Source organism: Tupaia chinensis, unplaced genomic scaffold (genome assembly GCF_000334495.1).
Source record: "Tupaia chinensis unplaced genomic scaffold, TupChi_1.0 Scaffold000097_1, whole genome shotgun sequence".
Classification (NCBI taxonomy): Eukaryota; Metazoa; Chordata; class Mammalia; order Scandentia; family Tupaiidae; genus Tupaia; species Tupaia belangeri.
Window position 1 is genome coordinate 4105175 of NW_006159559.1, and position 16477 is coordinate 4121651.

The window sequence follows — 16477 nt, forward strand, 5'->3', positions numbered from 1 at the left end:
AATCAGTCACCTCTGGGACCGGCAGTTAGCGTAATGGCTATGTTGCTGGATTCCCACGTAGTTGACCGCGGTTCGCATCCCGGATCTGGTGGCTTAAAACTCACGACAGGAACGTGTGTGTGCGTGCGTGCCCAAGATCCCGAGAGGAGAATAAAGAAGAAGGGATTGTGGCGTGGCCATCTCCCCTGGGGGGTGATTTCTCACTTTCTATCTCTCTGTTTTTCTCTGTCTGGCGAGCGCACGTGCCCTATGCGAAAATCTCTAAAAAAAAAAATTAGTCACCTCTGTTTTTGGATTAATTTCTAAATTCTTTGTTTTGTTGCATTGGTTTGTGTGTCTTTGTGCCAGTATGATGCTGTTTTGATTTTCACAGCACTGTAATATATTTTGCCATTGAGTAGTGAGATGCTTTCAACTTTATTCTTTTTGCAAAGCAAAAAGAAGCCCAAAGCCTTGGTGATACTGGGTCTTTCATGATGCCAGAAAAATTTCATGATTGCTTTTGTCTGTTCCTGTGAAGAATGCCACTGGTAATTTGTATTAAACCTTGTAAACCACATTACAAGAGTAATCAAACAATTTTTCTAATAAAAGGTGACCACATTTGGCCTATATTTTCTGTTGGTTCTTCAGTACATGTAAAATAAAACCTAGACAAGTTAGACTGGCAGTTAAGACCTCATATAATTTCTCAGTCACTCACTTCTTTGGCCTCCTTTTACCTAATCAAACACTTGTCAACATACTTTTGGTTGTACAATAATTTAATATTAAATCATTTATGTGTCTTCATTTATGTATCTTGAATATTTATACACATTCAGTTCTGTCTTTAAACTGCTACTTCAGGGAAGTGCTGGTTAGGTCTGATTATAAATACTTAAGAAACAAGAAATGATGGAATAAGTTATGTTTAGTCTCTGAACAAGGGTCTTTGCAGAAATTTTTAAATTTTGATGGAATCTCATTAATAAATTTATTTATTTATTTATTTAGAGAGATTTTTGCTCTTGGGTGCTTGTGCTCATCAGAGAGACAGAGAGAGACAGAGAGAGAGAGAGAGAAATCACCTCCCTAGGAGAATGGCCACACCACAATCCCTTCTCTTCCATTCCCCTCTTGGGATTTTGAACCTACATGCACAAGCACCTGGTGTGAGTTTTTAAGCCACTGGGTTCAGGACTCGAATTGCAGTTGACTATAATGACATAACCATTACACCATTTGCTGGTCCCAATAAATTCATTTTTAATGTTTCATGTTTTTGGTGTCATATGTAAGAAATTTGTCCTAATCAAGGGTTTTAATGGCTTTTCTGATTTTTTTTTCAGTAAGTATGGAATTTCATATTATTTCTGAGATAATTTTGTGTTAATATTTATGGTAAGACTAAAGCTATTTTTTTGCATGTGAATAATTGTTGTAATATAGTTTATTGATAAGACTATTCTTTCTTTACTTAATTGCTTTATATCTTTGAAATCAGGTAGTCGGTAGTCTGTGTCTTTAGTATTCTTTATTTTCAAATATGTTTTCATTCTTCTTTTGCACATCCAGATGAACTTTAAAATTAGTTTTTTCAGTTTTATTAAGAAACTGGCAGGAATTTTGAGGTTTTTTTTTTTTTTTTTTTTTTTTTTTTAGAAAGATTTTTGCTATAGAGTACATGCATTCACTGGAGAGACAGAGAGACAGAGAGATAGAAAGCAAGAAACCACCCCAAAGGCAAGATGGCCACAATCCCTTCTCTCACCATGGACAACCATGTGGGAGTTTAGTGACATAGCCATTATCCCATCTGCTTGTTCCTATTGTTTGCTCTTATTAACTTCAGTAACTGTGCAACCTGTACTAATTTCACCTTTATTTTTTCTGTAATTGTTAGTTTGTATACTTTCTCCTTTTCCTGACATTTCAAAGCTATCGGTTTATCAGTATCATTGGCTTTCTCAATGAACTAGATTTAGGCTTTATTTAGTCTCTATTTCTTTTTTTTTTTAAATAAAAGATTCTATTGATTCTAATTCTGCATTAGTAGTTTTTGACTTTCACTATTTTTAAAAATGTTTCATGGTTTTCTGAACTCTATTTTGTAAAAAATGAAACAGGGCTTCATCTATTTCTCTATTCTTCTGTACAGATTAAGACTTTAGACTTGCAAATTTAAGATTTAATCCTTCTCACTGGTTTGGGGCAATTTTTTTTTTTTGGAGAGGTTTTTGTTATAGGGCGCGTGCGCTCGCCAGACAGACAGAGAGAGACAGAGAGATAGAAAGCGAGAAATCACCCCCCAGGGGGGATGGTCATGCTGCAATCCCTTCTCCTCCATTCTCCTCTCGGGATCTTGGGCACGCACGCACACGTGCCCGGCGTGAGTTTTAAGCCACTGGGTCTGGGACTCGAACCGTGGTCGACTGCATGGGAGTCCAGCGACATAGCCATGACGCTAACTGCTGGTCCCAGTTTGGGGCAATTTAATATGATGTGTCAAGGTTTAGTTTCTATGTGTGTTTTTTTTGTGTGTGTTTGGGGTTCATTGAGCTTCTTGAATCTGTGGATATATAAGCTTTTTCAAATCTGAAATATATTTTCCACTAATTGTCAATATTTTTTCAATATCTTTCCCTTATCTTTCTTCCAGACTCAAATTGCAAGTGTATGAAGTCACTTTAATTATTCCCACAGCTCACTAATGCTGTCTTCCTCTCTCTGGATTTCATTTTGAATAGTTCCTATTGCTGTGCTTTGAAATCTGTCTCTTATTGCAATATACAATGTCTAATCTGCCATTAATCACATCCAGTATATGTTTCATCTCATATAGTGTTTTTTATCTATAGGAGCTTAATTTAAAAATATTTTTCATGTATCTATTTAGATTTTTGAACATGTTCAATATGTGTTAGTGAGCCTCTTTTAATATTTTTATCTATTTACTATCTTTCAGTTTTCTATTGCTTTTGATTGATTAACCCTCACATGGGTCACATTTACTGCTTTCTTATATATCTGGTTATTTTTTTATTAGATGCTAAATATTGTGAATTTTACCTCATTGATTGCTAAATATTTTTGTATTGCTACAAATGTTTTTTAACTTTACTCCAGAGTGAAATTAAATAACAACATGAAAAAAGTTTGACTTTTTGTTTTGGTTTTAAGATTTGTTAGATAGATTCCAGAAGAAACGAGAGTGGGGTGTGGGCATGGGAAATAAAAAGGAAAATAAGGGAGTATACAGCTATGAAGCTAATGCTTAATCTGAAAGATCAGAGGCTTAAAGAAAAGCATAGATTCAAGCCTAAAAAGAAAGGGAAAAAAATGATCCCACCACATTGAAAGAAAGAGATATCCCTAATACCCTTCCTACTTATTGTTTCAATATAATACACAGCTGGATCCACCTTACCACATCCTGGTTGATATCAGCTTTATCAACTTTTCCAGAAAGTCAAAGTGGACTTAGTGCAGTCAATGATGGACGGTTGGTCAGCCAAGTGTATCCCTTGTAAACCAACTGTGTAAGGGCTGAAATTGAGAAACTGGGGCAAAAGTATCAAGTGACCCTAAGGATCACCAAGGATCCAAGATTTCAAGGATTACCACACACACACACACACACACACACACACACACACAAAGTAACCTATGCAGATAACCGCTTACTATAAAGAATAACTCAGCACAAGTGCTATATTGTTGCTACAGTTAACAGAGATCTTCAATGAAGAAACCCTGTAGTCGACTGCAGTTTGAGTCCTGGACCTGGAGGCTTAAAACTCATACCAGGTGTGTGTATGTGCATGCCCAAAATCCCACGAGGAAAATTGCAGCACGACCATCCCCGTGGAGGCTGATTTTTTGCTTTCTGTGTCTCTAACAAGTGCATGTTCCCTATAGCACAAATCTCTCTAAAACAAAAGAAAAAATAGAAGTCCATGATATCCCTTTCATTGAAAATAAATTTCCATCTGATTGAAATTATTAATATAAATTAAAATAAATTATCAATAAAATATTATTTTTGTCATTATCTAAAATTTATTCACACTTATATAATACCAAGTCTCTTACTTATGAAAGTAAATAGTGTGAATAATATTTTTTTCTCAGAAATCTTGAAAATAATTGTATTCTTAGACCCTTGGCCTACAGGAAATCAGCATAAAGCAAATCAGAATCAGCCAACAGCCTAATGATGAAAATCTGAACATATTAGTCTACTTTTTTAATGTTTGGTATGGTTTTCATACTAATCTGCCCTTGTAGGAGATTTCACACCTACTTGAGGCAGAGAGATTCTCAGGCTCCTTTTAAATCTTGATATAAATGGGCCTGAGGTAGAGAAAGGTCGTAAAGACACACTGAGAAGATTCAAAGTGACATGAGTCAAATAGTCAATATCTGAAGGTTATGTGTGAGGTTGTTAAAACAAATGCTTATTACTGAAAAATTTAATTATTAATAATCCCAATATATTCCAGAAATAAAGAATTGTGGTTTTTTTCGCTCTGTTTCAGTAGAAGTGAAAGTGCCACCCAGCATTTGAGAGCAGAAAGACATACAAAGACCAATAGTGCTGCTTCAGATAAAATCCACTGAGGAGATGGAGAAGGAATGAAAATGTTGACACATTCAGAACATTGGAAGGACAGCCTAATGTCATCTCTTTCTAAAGTAAGGGTTTCTCTGCTGTGGCCCTAAAATTGACATGTTTGACAGTGTGGTGGAATGTTTACATTAGTCTTTTATTTTATAGAGTATGTTTGGCTATGCGGTTTCTGTTCTGAGAAACCACGATGAATCAGTTCTTAAATTTTTTCTCTGTTAATTTCACTATTTACCTCTGAACTTTCTTATTTACATATGCTTTTTTCAATAAAAAGAGTTGAACTTGGAATATAATTTCAACTTCACATTTATTAGAGGCACAGAAAAGTGCCACCCTTTCAGGCATGAGGGGCATTAAGGGAAATGAATCCACTGAAATATCAACCCAGACTCTGGACTGTGTGCAGATAGCCTGCTGTATGTGCAGCCTTCCAAGTTTGTCCCTCCTACTGAATCTGTGTTTTGAATTATTTTTCCCCTAGATGTGTTAGTTCTTTTTTTCCAAGTTGAAACTTGTTTTATTTTCCCATTTTATTATTCCAGTATTTTTCCCCTAGATGTGTTAGTTCTTTTTTCCAAGTTGAAACATTTTATTTTCCCATTTTATTATTCCAACATTTCCCATTTTAGTATCATCTGCAGAATTCATTAAGACCCTGTTTACTCCCTTGCTAGGGCTCTGAGAAGCAGCGCTGTATAGGGCTTGGGGTCAGGTCATGCATTCCCTCTTTTCCATTGGCCCTCATAACCAATATTGACCCACTTAGATGAGGGCTTATTATACTACAAAATTTTTCCTACAGATGGGGATTTCTTAGGCTTTCCCACAGCACAAAATTGAAGTAGAAAATGGAAAAGATCGTAGCAACAATATCTTTTCCTTGGCTACTTGGGAAAAAAGCAATCAACAAACATTCTTTAATCATTTTGCAGCATGTGTCCAGACTTTGGCTAAGTAGCATAGGTGATATAAAGAAGGGAGAGCTTTGGCCCCTTCCCTTGAGGAAGTTAGAATGTAATTTAGGAGCGAAAGCATGCACACACACTAGCACATATGCATACTCCTTAAATAATGAGAAAACAAAGCACCATACACGGATATGCCGATGCAGGACAAAATTGAATGGAGGGTGGAAATATTTACATAGATTGTAAAACTCAGGAACAAATTCAGCAGAGGAAGAAAATCTTATTTCCTGATCATCTATTTATTTACAAATAAATTCTATCCTGTCCCGTTCTAGGTGCTTGCTGAACCTCTACTGTATTAGAGACATTTCCTTAGGCAAAAGAGAATAATAGAGCTCACGCCATCCCCACAATTTCACCTGAAGAGAAACAAGCATAGATAGCAAAATTTTCATTCTGGGCAGTTTTCCCTAAAACTAAGAGTCGGCAGTGAATTATATGAATGCATGTGTTACTAGATTTATAAGTTTTTCTTTCTTTTTGTTTTTCCATAGGGCATGTGCATTCACCAGAGAGAGACAGAGAAAAAGAGAGTGAAAGTAAGAAATCACCCCCTGGGGGGATGGTCATATAGCAATCCTTTCTCTTCCCAGTAATGATGTTGTAGATAAAATACACTGGAGATGGGGAAGAAATAAAAATGCTGACACATTCTGTACCACTGAAGAACAGCATAGCATCATATTCTTCTAAAGTAATATCCTCTAGGGATTTTGGGCATGCATGCACATATGCCTAGTGTGATTTTCAAGTCACTGGGTCTGGGACTTGAACTGAGATCAGTCATATGGGAGTCCAGCACATTAACCAGCATGCCACCTGATGGTCCCACTAGATTCGTAATTTATTTATTGATTAATCCATTCATTTGTCTTGAGTATTACTCTGTGAAAAGAATTAGGCTAGATATTATATCAACATGAAGAATAGAACATGAACTCTGATTTCAAGATTAAAGTCTAATATGGACAAAATACACTAAAAATACACAGAGTAAAATACAAAATTATTTTTTCATTTTTTTCTCACTTTGTTTTAGTTAGCATCATAAACCTAAAAATGATACAAAGACCTCTGAACTATGTGCGAGGAAGTTTTTAATAAAAAGTGCCGACAAGAAGAGAGGCCATGTTGGGGGCTTGGAAAGGGATTAGGCCTTACTCTATGAAGAGAAGTAGTGAACAGTCACCAACCATGGTTGTCTCTCTTTTGGAAATGACTGAATACCATCAAATATTTAGGAAAGTATAATAGCAGAAGTAGCAGCTACAAGAGTAACATCTTATGTATTCAGGACTTACTCTGCCAAGCCCATAGTTAACAATTATAACTTGCAGAATTCATTTAATCTTCTCAACAGTCCCATGAGATAGCTATTATTATTTCCACATTCTAGATAAAATAATGTGGGCCTTAGACACTAACAAGGTCCAGCCCAGCTAGTGGATGGCTAAGTGGGAGCACAAACTCAGCTGCCTATCTCCAAGTCCAAGGTCAAAATTAAGCAGTAGCAGTCGCTACTAGACAAAAGAGATCTGGCTTTGCACAATACCCAAAGGAGTTGGCTCTTGACCTCAAGAGTTCATAAGAAATATTTGGAGAAATTAAAACATTTTTATAATCTAATATGATGAGAATTTCTGAGTATGAGTTTCAAACATCAGCATTTCTGGAGGGTCTCTAGGTGACCTTAGCAACCAGGAAAGCATGAGAAAAAATATCTTTAGGTCTTCCATAAAGCAGAGGAGAAAAACATACTAAAAACAAACAAACAATATAGTTATGCTCAGAATTTTTGTGTACATTTTTGTGTAGATGCATGCATTCCCCAGAGAGACAGAGACAAAGCGAGAAATCAGCCTGCAGGAGGGATGACCACATCACAATCTCTTTTTCTCCATTCTTCTCTTGGGATTTTGAGCACACACACACAGGTGCTTGACTTGAGCTACAAGCTGCTGAGTCCAGGTCTCTAACCATGGCCAGTCATGTGGAACTCCAACACCTTAGCTCCTATGCCACTTGACAGCTCTTTCATACATAAATTCTGAGAGCTGAAACTTGCCCCAGGAAATATCAAAGTCCATATTGTTATGTGTTGTTGTAGAAGAAGCAAAATCCACACTATTTAAACAGGTTGTAACCTTAGCCAAGTGCTCTAAGAAGTAAAAAGAACCAAGTCTGTATGACATATTTTTAATAGTTTTTTTAAATAATTTTTAATCGACATCTAATAGATGTACATATTTATGGAATAAAAAGTGATTCTTCAATACATGCATACAGTATGTAATGATCAAATTAGGACAGTAAACTTATCCATCATCTCTATGTCTCATTCTTTTGTGTCATGAACATTCTATCTATTTTTAAATATGTCAACTTATTAATAACTATAGTTTTTCTACTGTGCTTTGGTACTCTTTCAAATTCGTATCTGACTACACTTTTGATAAATTTTTAAAAATCAAGATTTCAGGACCAGCAGTTGGTGTAATGCTATGTCACTGTACTCCCATGTAGTTGACTATGGTTCGAGTGCTGTACCTGGTGGCTTAAACTCACACTGGGCATGTGTGCATGCATGCCCAAGATCCCAAGAGAAGAATGCAGAAGGGATTGCAGCATGGCCATCTTCCCTGGGGAATGATTTCTTGCTTTCTGTCTCTGTCTTTCTGGCAAGCGCACGTGCCCTATAGCAAAAACCTCTCCCTTCCCCCCCCCAAAAAAAATCAAGATTTCAGTGTTTTAAAGTTCCTTATAATACTTTTTATTATGTAGAAAAAGGGGTTACTTCACTCTGAATCTGGAAATCTTGAAGACCAAGATTAGCTGTGGATCTGTAAGTGGAAAGGATTCTCTAGGCTAGCAGTCTTGTTACAATGAATACCGAGCTTTCTATCATGGCTGTTTCATGCTTTCTCAATGCTTTTCTCAGTACATAAACTTGAAAAGAACACATTATGTAAGATCAAGACCAAAGTTCAACACACATAGATGATATGTACAAGAAAAATGTCCTGTATACCATTAATGATGCATAAAAAAGTAACATATCATTAATACGCAATAACTCTCTTATTTGAGAGTTTTTAAACAAATACTGATTTCAGTAGTTGACAGGTAAAATTCAGCCTTGCATAGCTAGGCATATACTGGAAATATGGAAGCATGTGCGAAATTCTCTAGATTGGGGATACCAAGTTGTAAAATTACAATTCCCTTTCTAAAATGCTTTTGTTGGTTTAGAAATGAAAGCTTCATTACTAGATGGAGATAAGGGATGAGGGGTAATTATCAGAAAACATATCAAATTTTGTAAATTAAATAAAATATCAAATATCTTTTAAAATCCAAAGTTAACACCTTTCTATTGAAACGTACTCTTGTTTTCATGGAGACTATACATTTTTCTTTTCTTTTTTGGTACAATGACATTTAAATTGTGTCTAAGAGGTGTTTCTCTTTTTTATTTTTATAAATAAAATATTTCAGATTTTATTTTCAACAAGAACTTAACACATTTTTCTAAATGCTAAAACTATACCATTTTAAAAGATCTCCATTCATTTCTTCCAGCAAATTGCAGGTTTTTTCAATCCTGAGCCAGAGCTTTTGCTTGACAATTGAAATTGATTCATGGAGTATTATTTTAGGCCAGCTAAATCTAATGACCTTTCTGTTCTCCAAGTTTCAAGCCACAGAATTCAGGAACAGAGACCAATGAAACGTGTATCCCATATTCCAGCCGGCAAAAGTAGCAAGAACTTTTCCTGTGGCGAGTAAAGTGTATGGTTCTTAATAAGAAAATGACGGAGCCCTGTAACACATAAAGTCATTCCTGGCCTGTATTTTACATGTGGCTTTCTATTATTATCTGATATGCTGTCTGCATTCTTGATCCCTCTTTCCTTCATCTTCATCCACATTAGAATCTTCAATTAACCTCTCCTCCATCAGTGAATTTAGTTCCTTGCTTCCCATTTCTGACTAAAGTGATTGTTGAGACAGACTGATGGATGTGGGACATGGAAAAGCTAACCCAACAGGAAATTTCCTCAGGGAAAGTGGATGATGCCATTCGTACTTAAAATGTACTCACTCAGGGTTCTGATATCAGCCTCTATCTCACAAGTTGTCAATTGTCCATACTTTTTTTTTTTCTTTTGGAGAGGATTTAGCTATAGGGCACATGCACTCGCCAGAAAGAGAGATAGAAAGCGAGAAATCACTCCCCAGGGAAGATGGCCACTCTGCAATCCCTTCTCCATCTTCCTCTCGGGATCTTGGGCACACACGCACACGCGCCCAGTGTGAGTTTAAGCCACCAAGTCCAGGACTCGAACTGTGGCTAGCTACATGGGAGTTCAGCAACATAGCCATTATGCTAACTTCTGGTCCCCCTGTCCATACTTTTTTAAGATGTCGTTTTGCCTTCTTTCTTTCAGAAGAGAGAGAGAGAGAAGAGAATACACCTTCAATGAGGTCTCCTGCTGTAACCCTCTAACATCCTCCCCAGCCAGCTAGGATAGGTGTACACACGTGCCTAGCATGTGCCCGTCAACCTGGGAACTGAATCCCAGTCTTCCATACGGCTCCAGCATCATGGAACAGCAATCTGTGCTGCAATCTGTGTCTTGACCAATTGTCAATGCTCTGTTTACAAACTACAGGGTCCTGCAAGTGGGTCCACTCCTCCCTTTTCTGCCACAGACCCTTTATAGTTCAGCCTTCCATTGCCCCACAATCTCCATCATTGCTGTGCCATAAAGTAAAGAAATTCCAAAACAGAATAAATGAGAGGGGAATGAATAAAGCAGAGGTGATATGTGCAAATATAATCTCTCCTTTACTAGAGTTTGTTTGTTTGTTTTTAATATTTGACTTCTAAACACTTGGACATTATTCCTCCTAAGGGACTGTGGTTTGTATCCATTTACAGTTTGTACAAGGGGCATATGCCAAAGATGAGGAAATTCTATTCATAACTAATGGAAATGTTATTTCCATTGAAGTGAGTGGAGTTGAATTTTACTTCATATATATTCTTTAATTAATACAGCATTTTACTGAATGTATGGTAATTGCTATGGGCTCTGTCTATAAGCACATGGTATACAAAGACTTTATGGTTTTCTGGATTGAGTTAGTAATAAAATTACAGTTCAAATAACATTTAGAGAAGCAGTATGTAGTACTAGAAAAGATACTGGACTGAATAACCAAAGAAGTCAGAACTAAACACAATGTCTTCACTTCCCACTAGGGGCCTGTTTTTAACTGAATTGTATTCCTCAAAATTCATATGCTGAAGCCAGAGGTATCAATGTGACTATATTTTGAGATAGAGCCTTTAAAAAGGTAACTAAGACTAAATGAGGCTTTAAGAATGGGACTATAATCCAATATGACTGGTGCCCTTATAAAAGAAGGGACAACAGGGGTGCTTGTGCACAGAGGAGGCTACATGAAGATACAGCCAGAACATGGCCTTTTGCAGACCAAGGCTGAGGCTTCAGGAGAAACCAACCCTGCCAGCCCCTTGATCTTGGACTTCCAGGCTTCAGAGAACTGTGAGAAAACAAATTTATATTTAATACACTTAGTCTATGATATTTTGTTACATTTGCCCTCAGAAAACAGTACCTATATTTATTTGCCTTTAAGCAAATAATTTCTGTGAACCACAACCTCCTCTGAAACATTTTATCCTCATATTTTTTGACAATTCTTGCTTGCTTATTTGTGACCTATTTCCAGGCAACATTTCCTCTGCTCTTTTTCTAGAGGGTTGGAGCTTGGTAGAGATCTGCCTCAGGTCTTCTTTTCAGCCTTCACATAGTTCTGGGTGATCTTGCACACTTCTATGGCTTCAATAGCCACCCAGTTCTGGATGAACTGCCCAGAACTTTCTTGAGCCTCAAGTTTGTGTATTTAAGTTTTTACTTGACATCTCTAATTCAGCATTTTACAGCTGCCTTAAACTCAAAATGTTCAAAACCAAACATCACTTCTTGCATATATATATTTTCTACTTCATTGGAATTATCTAAGAATCACCCAGGTAGTCATCTTGACTCCTTTTTCTCCAACGCTCCTCAGAGTTCACTATTATGTTTTGGGGAAAGTCAAGATGTATTGTTTTCCTATTTTTCTATGCAAAAATGAATCATGACTTTTCCAACAACCTAATAGTAACAAAATTTTGTGCTTTTGCATGAGATCTTATTTGTAAAGGGTCTAGATGGTGATATAGTGGTAAATGCAACTCCCTGTGAAGCTCACCCATGTGGGAAGCTTTGAGTTCATGCCCAGACTTCACTGAGTATACCAGCTAAGCAAGTGTCCACAATCCAGGGTTAGCTGAAGCTGGGGATGGATTGTGGCATCAAGACTGTGTTGAAGGTTCTCTGTCTTTCCCTCACTCACTCATGGAAGAAATAAACAAACGAAAACCAAAAAGGCATGTCTTGACTGTGTACACATCTTCATTCCCAGAATTTTCAAGCTCATGAAAGACACTGTTATCCATATGATGGATTATAATAGACTCCCAAATGATATCCTTGGGTCCAGTCTTAGTCACTCAAATCATTCTTCACAGAATAGTAAGCGAGATCTAAAATCCAATTTGGTTCTGATACTCCCTTTGGGAGGATAAAAATCTTCCAGGTCTTTTACTTTCAGAGTAAAGATCAAATTTCTTGATAACATTTAAATGTCTGTGATCAACTATGTAATTTTTATTTTCCCGTATCCCTTTTCCCCTATGCACTCTGTGAGCCAGCACAATTCCATTTTTTCAAATCTTAAATCTTCTTGATGGTCATATGTTGTTTTTTTTTTTTTTTTCTTTCTCCTTATCCTGTATCTTTTCTTTTTCTATCTCAGGTCTAAGACCACATTTCTTTCATTACCCATCCCTTACCCCATCTTCTGCCCACCCAGGCAAATGCCACCACTTTGTATGTTCAAGACATTCTGCACATCCTTTATCATATCACTTGAATACTTTTCCCTCATATTTAAATGAATCGCTTTCAGTAGTAGCTCACCATAACATTACCTGTGCTTAGCATTTTACATCATTATTCTGGGTGATTAGTAAATAGTAACCTATAAAAACATGAATAAAACTCATTGAATATATAAGTGAGAAATAAAAATGATAATTTACCTGTCTCAGTAGAAATACCTGTTAAAAGCAAACAATATGAAACATGCAAAAAAAAAACTAAGAAAAAATTAAATAGGTGAATATAAATAAATATGGCTTTAATGTAACTTAGATTATATTTGTTTAATTTATACATAATCTTAAATTTAAAAACTGGTAAATCAACCACACCTGGGAAAACCCTATTTATTCCTATCTGAGGTAGATATACATAATCTGTTCTATTTATAGATACTATGTGGTATTCATAGCACTATAATAAATGAGTGAAATGTAAATATATTGATAACTTAGCAGTTTTGATCCATAAATCTACAGTTATGCTGGGAAAGCACTAAAGTTTGAATTTTACTTTCTTTTCAAATAGTTTTTATTTGTTATGTTCCAATGATTTTTTTTTTTGCAAAATTCATTTAGTAGTCATTGACTCTTGCATTCCAGAAAATTTTCCCAGAGACATGATTTCCAGATACTATTCTAACTTATTCTTTGTTAATTTTACTAGATATTTTTATATTAGGATATTCCTGCATGCTTGAACTTTTCTCCACATGGGCTTGTGATATTTAATAAAATAATAAATGTTATTTGGAAAAGGTCTTGTAGGTTATCTTACAGGAATTCCAACTCTAGTTAGATGGTTTCCCGGCTTTAGCTCAAGCACTTCCAGGTACTTGGCACTCTGTTTTCTAATGGAATTATTTTCAGAGTTGAATTTCTTTTTTATTACTCCAAATTATGCCTCTGTGTTGCTAACATTTACTTTTGGTTGTAGCACTTTTCTCTGTAGTAAAAATAGTAGTTCATAAGGTAATACTTCCAAATTTTAAAATTAATATTATCTGTACTTGGTGTTATACATCATTATTCTGGGTGACTAGTAAATATTAATTGACTGACTAAATAAATGAAACTCACTGAATCTATAAATGAGAACTAACTGATAATTTACCTTGTCTCAGTGGAAATACCTATTAAAGACAAACTATGAAACATACAGAAAAAATCTAAAAAAAGACTAACACCAAAAAAAGGCCAATATAAGTAAATATGACTTTAAGCTAAATAAATACATTTTAAATTTTAAAGCAATTTTGCAACTAAAATAATGGATTTGAAAAGTTTCATCACTCTAATTCTCTAATATAGTCCATTTTAAAATATTTAATTGATATATTCATTTACGATGCATGTTTAAATTTTACATTTCTTGTCTATAAGTTGCCCCATTTGCATGCCCTTTTAAGTCAACATAATATTGCCCTTTGTAGATGATACCTCTTGCCCAGCATTCTGCATTCTTGGCTAAATATTCTTAGTTCTCAAATGGGTCCTATTACTTAGTTTTTGGATTCTGCCATGTCCTGGCATTTGTTCTCAGGATACTCTCTTGGTTGCCAGTATCCTTCCCAACATGAAACTTCTAGAACCGAATACAAGCTGCAATGACAATTACAGAACACGGTTTAAAAATTCTCTTTATTTTAGTACTGCATATGCAATGAGAAACTCAAAAGTCTAGCGAACTAACTACATCTCTCACTACTGGATCCTGAGATCAAATCCCTAGCACTGTATTTTAGCTGAGTCTACTTTTCATGACAAATATTGGGCTCCGATTCCAACGTTAGGTTCAAATAAACTACTATTAATTCAGTGTTTTTTTATTTTGTAACAAATCTTCTGAATCCAAGTGAGAATTTACTGATTACACTTAATAGTTTAGTTTTTGGCTTACCTGGCTGAAATAATTTCTAATCACAATTCTGTTACTCAAATGGTACACTTACCTTTAGTTTGATGAAAATGTAAAACAAGTTCAAATCTTTTTCTTTGTTTCTTTGCTAAATGCCCTGTTTATCCTGCAAACAAGGTTCAGAAATGTACAGACATAACTCGTAGGCTGAGCAATCCGTGTGCAGTCGTGACTTTACAACTACACAAGCAGAAATGACTTATGAGCACATTAGCCAACCACTTGTTTAATGTGAAAGCAGTGAGAATGGGTCACAAACGGTCTGTTCCTCTAACTGATGGGCACATTCTTCTGCTCTAATCTTTTTTTTATACTTATTTATTTATCTATTATCATCGTAATCTTGTTTATATTACATTGGATCGCATATTGCTTTACAATGTATAACATTGCTTTTTCAAAAGGGAATGAGATGCCTGTCAGTCAATACAGAGACATTAAAATCCCCGCTTCATCATTCAATATCTTTTCATTGTTTTTCCTGATCATTATTATAATTATTCCAATATTTTTCAATTTTATACTTTCATTTATTTATTTTTTATTTAATTTTTTTATTATTTCATTTTCTTTTATACATTCAACCACATTATTAGGCTTACAAAACGGATATTTCAACAGATGAACATTTCTCCCTAGTATAGTTGATAAAACTACAAAATATCTTCAACAGATAATACCACATTTCTTTGTGCAATTAATGCGTTGCCTCCCTCTTTTTCTTCTAAACAACATTCCTCAGACACTCCTCTTTCACACACAAATATCTGGTATTTACAGATATATACTGTGTTTCTATACCTTTTAGTCAATTGGTTTCAGTCACAGAGTGCAGACACTTGGCATTTATTATGTGGGAACATACAATGTGTCTCCTTCATAGCCTGGCTTGCTTCACTGAGCAGTAAATCTTCCATATTCATCCATTTCCTGTCAAAAGCCAGGGTTCTGATGTTTTTTACTGCTGAATAGTATTCCATTGAGTATATGTGTCACAGTTCTTGTATCTATTCATCTGTTCATGGGCATTTGAATTGTTTCTATGACTTAGCAATTGTGCTGCAACAAACATCGATGTGCAAGCACTTTTTCGATTAAGTGTTTTTCTGTCCTTTGGGTAGATACCGAGGAGTGGGATTGCTGGATCATATGGTAGTTCTATTGCAGATTTTTGAGGAATCTCCAAATTGTTCACCACAGTGGCTGGACTGATTTAGATTCCCATCAGCAGTGTAAGAGAGTTCCTCTTTCACCACACCCCCACCAGCACTTAATCATTTTTTTGTTTTAATCTTAGTCATTCTGACTGGGGTTAGGTGGTATCTCATTGTTGTTTTGATTTGCATTTCCCTTACAATGAGGGATGTTGAGCATATTTTCATATGCCTTTTAACTATTCATATGTCATCTTTAGAGAGTGGTTTTTTCAACTCATTCTCCCATCTTTTAATAGGATTGATCATCTTTTTTTGGAACACCTGCTTGACTTCCTTGTGAATTCTGATTATTAGTCCCTTGTCTGATGCACAGCTTACAAAAATATTATCCCATTCCGAGGGATGTCTATTCACACTAATTGCTGTGTCCCTTGCCATGCAGAAACTTCTTAGTCTGATGAAATCCCACTTGTCTATTTTGGGGATTATCAACTGTGCTTTGAGGGTCTTATTTAAGAAGTCTTTCCCTGCTCCATTGTCTCCCAGAGTTTCCCCAGTGTTTTCCAGGAGCAGTTTTATAGTTTGTGGTCTTAGATTTAGATCTTTGATCCACCTTGACTTGATTTTTGTCAGAGGTGAGAAGTAGGGGTTCAGATTCATCTTCCTGCAAGTGGAAATCCAGTTTTTCCAGCACCATTTACTGAAGAGGTTTTCCTTTTCCCACTGGATTGACTGGTACCCCTTGTCAAAAATCAGTTGACTGTATGCTTGGGAATTTATTTCTGGGGACTCTATTCTGTTCCATTG

At 35.8% G+C, this 16477-nt stretch overlaps 1 pseudogene; it reads right to left on the reverse strand.

Moving 5' to 3' along the window:
- Positions 1-7586: 7586 nt before the first annotated feature.
- LOC102486801 (protein/nucleic acid deglycase DJ-1 pseudogene) overlaps positions 7587-16477 on the reverse strand; it is a 10159-nt pseudogene continuing 1268 nt past the window's right edge.